The sequence below is a fragment of the Chinchilla lanigera genome, unplaced genomic scaffold, assembly GCF_000276665.1.
Source record: "Chinchilla lanigera isolate Chin_1 unplaced genomic scaffold, ChiLan1.0 scaffold00038, whole genome shotgun sequence".
NCBI classification, from domain to species: domain Eukaryota; kingdom Metazoa; phylum Chordata; class Mammalia; order Rodentia; family Chinchillidae; genus Chinchilla; species Chinchilla lanigera.
In genome coordinates this window covers 11,260,163-11,262,507 of record NW_004955439.1, presented here as the reverse complement: position 1 = coordinate 11,262,507, position 2,345 = coordinate 11,260,163, and the positions used below count along the sequence as shown (strand labels likewise).

Genomic DNA, 2,345 nt, shown 5'->3' with positions numbered 1-2,345 from the left:
TGGCATGTAAAATTTACTTTTATTGGTTCTTTCTTAATTTTATGTTTCAGTTGTACCAATATTTTTGGCAATACAGAGAGTAGACCTCTCTGGTAGAAGTAAAAATCAGTGATACAAGAGTAAAGATTGCCGTGGTTTGGCCCCATGGACAACAAAGAGAGTTGCCTTGATTTCCTGCTTCAGTTGTGCCTGAACCCCTAGAACTGTCCCAAGAAATGGTCCTTTCATCTGTTCATCGCAAGCCTCTGTTGCGACTCGTAGGGTTCTTGCTGTACCCTGGGAAGGAACAGCACTGAGAATGAGGAAAAGATAGACAAGAGACAAATAGCTAGGATCATGCGGAGAGGAACTGCTAGAAGAACGGTAGAGCCTTTATTTATACCCTTGAGAGACTGATATTAATTTCAGCCTCTCTGCCTAGCAATCAGTTAACAACTTGCAACGGCTTGTTTATGTGCTTCTAGGAGCTCCCGTGTTCTCGGGCTGGCTTCATCCTGCATGTGTAATTACTTTCCAGATTCAGCCATTCCCAACAAGCCTCCTGCTGCTCCCTCCTTTCAGCCATCCTCTGGGGCAAGAGCACCTCTCATGTTGGAGCACTAGAACTACTGCCAGGGTGCAGAAGCACCAATCCCTCTCCAGCTGTTTATGTTTGTCATTGTGGACCAACATGGATGGTCATGCTGTTTATATCTATCATCATGCCTGGCTACTCTGGTGGGATGCTGTGACTTTGAAGAACTTTGTGAAATATTTTATCAATCCTGGGAGGAGAGACAGCACACTGAGAAACTCTTGAAAAATCACAGAAGGGGCCAAATCTCTTAGGACCTTGTTGGCATCAGACCCTGGTGTCTAAGAGAAAGGGCTGTAACAGTGATGTCTGTTTGCAAGATACTGCAGGAGAGAGTACAAATCTCATTATTCCTGCAGTAGTGCAAACCAGCTCCAGACAGCATGATCTGAATGTGCACGTGAATCACCAGAGTTACCTGGCGAGAGACAAGGCCTCAGGTGTTGACAAAGCAGAAGGGCACCTGGCGACAGCCACAGCTACGCTTAAGTCACAGGCTGCTCCATTCTGGCCTTGAATAAGGTAGCTGTACCACTCCTGTCTGTTTCCAAAGCTGCCTCTGTCTCACTTGTCTGAAACACGGATTTCTTCTCTGTCCTCTCTTCTTCTTGCGTTCCCTTCACCTTTACATACTGGCACAATTACACATAAACAGTAAAATTCCTCTTCACACTTCCAAAGAATGCTAATTCATTTGTGGAAATTCTGGATTCTTTTGTAGGCAGAGAATATCTTGCAAAAATTGTAAGGATCAATTCTTTTACTAGATAAAGAGTTCTTTTTACAAAACAAAACATATATATGAACGTACGCATTTTTCCTATAAAATGTTTACAATCACAAATGATCTCTAAGGAAAATATTTGCCAGGAATCTATATAATTTCTAGAGAAAAATGAAAGTTAAAATTTGCATGGTTAAAGCATCCAGTGTTCAAAACCAAAGTGGGTTATTTGGGCAAGAAAATAGATTTTATCCACTTTGATTAAATCAGCAAGATATGACAGTTGCCAAATCTTTGCTTTCCATCTGTCCTGGATAGATTTTTTAAAGGGTATTTTCAGTAATTCCAGTTATAGGGAATACAGCACCTGTCACTATACACACCAGGTCATTAAAGGTTTTAATTTACTGATGCTCACTTTGTTTAAAAGGTTAAACTTGGCAAAGAGAACACTGACAATGCCTTTAGGTGTTCAAAAGAAATCCTAGTAACTTACCTGAGCCTCAGGGTCTAAGGGACCACATGAGGTTTCCAGCTTCTCAGAATTCAGGTCTTCTGAGGATCACAGTCAAACACTGGGCCTGCCCAGGCAGGGAGTTCTCTGCCTCCCAGGGTCTAGGTTAGAAAACCTGCTATTTTGGGCCTGGGAGGTAGGAGTCTGCTGTTTGTCCTCTGTCTCTGTCTTCTCCTCCCTGGCCCCAGGGCTGGTGCTCAGGCCCCCAGGTAACCGGGTAGTTCTGGGAAGGAATGATGTCCAACAGCTTGTTTCTATTCATGGTGTCAATCAGGTGCTTTACAAAGTTGTTCCCGCACCCCCACCCCACCCACAGCCCAACAAGAGCTATTGTGTTATTGAAACTGCAGAGAGCACTTCCTGGGAACGTGGAATTGACCAAACAGAAACCCACAATAAGAGGTATGGGCAAACTCGACAAGTGTTTGCTCCTCTCAGGGCTTCTCAGGAGGCCAATCTTGCAAGCTCTGTTGAGCAGCCAACAGTGAGACTGCCAAGGCAAGGAATGGCTTGGTGCTGTGTGCCCTGAAGTC

At 44.1% G+C, this 2,345-nt stretch overlaps 1 long non-coding RNA gene across 1 annotated transcript; it reads right to left on the bottom strand.

The window, feature by feature from the left end:
- LOC102006393 lies at window positions 1–2,112 on the bottom strand. Its single transcript, XR_261980.2, has 2 exons — window positions 1,795–2,112; window positions 1–276 (listed from the first exon to the last, which is right to left on the bottom strand). It is a non-coding gene; the product is annotated as an uncharacterized LOC102006393 (long non-coding RNA).
- Window positions 2,113–2,345: the final 233 nt, after the last annotated feature.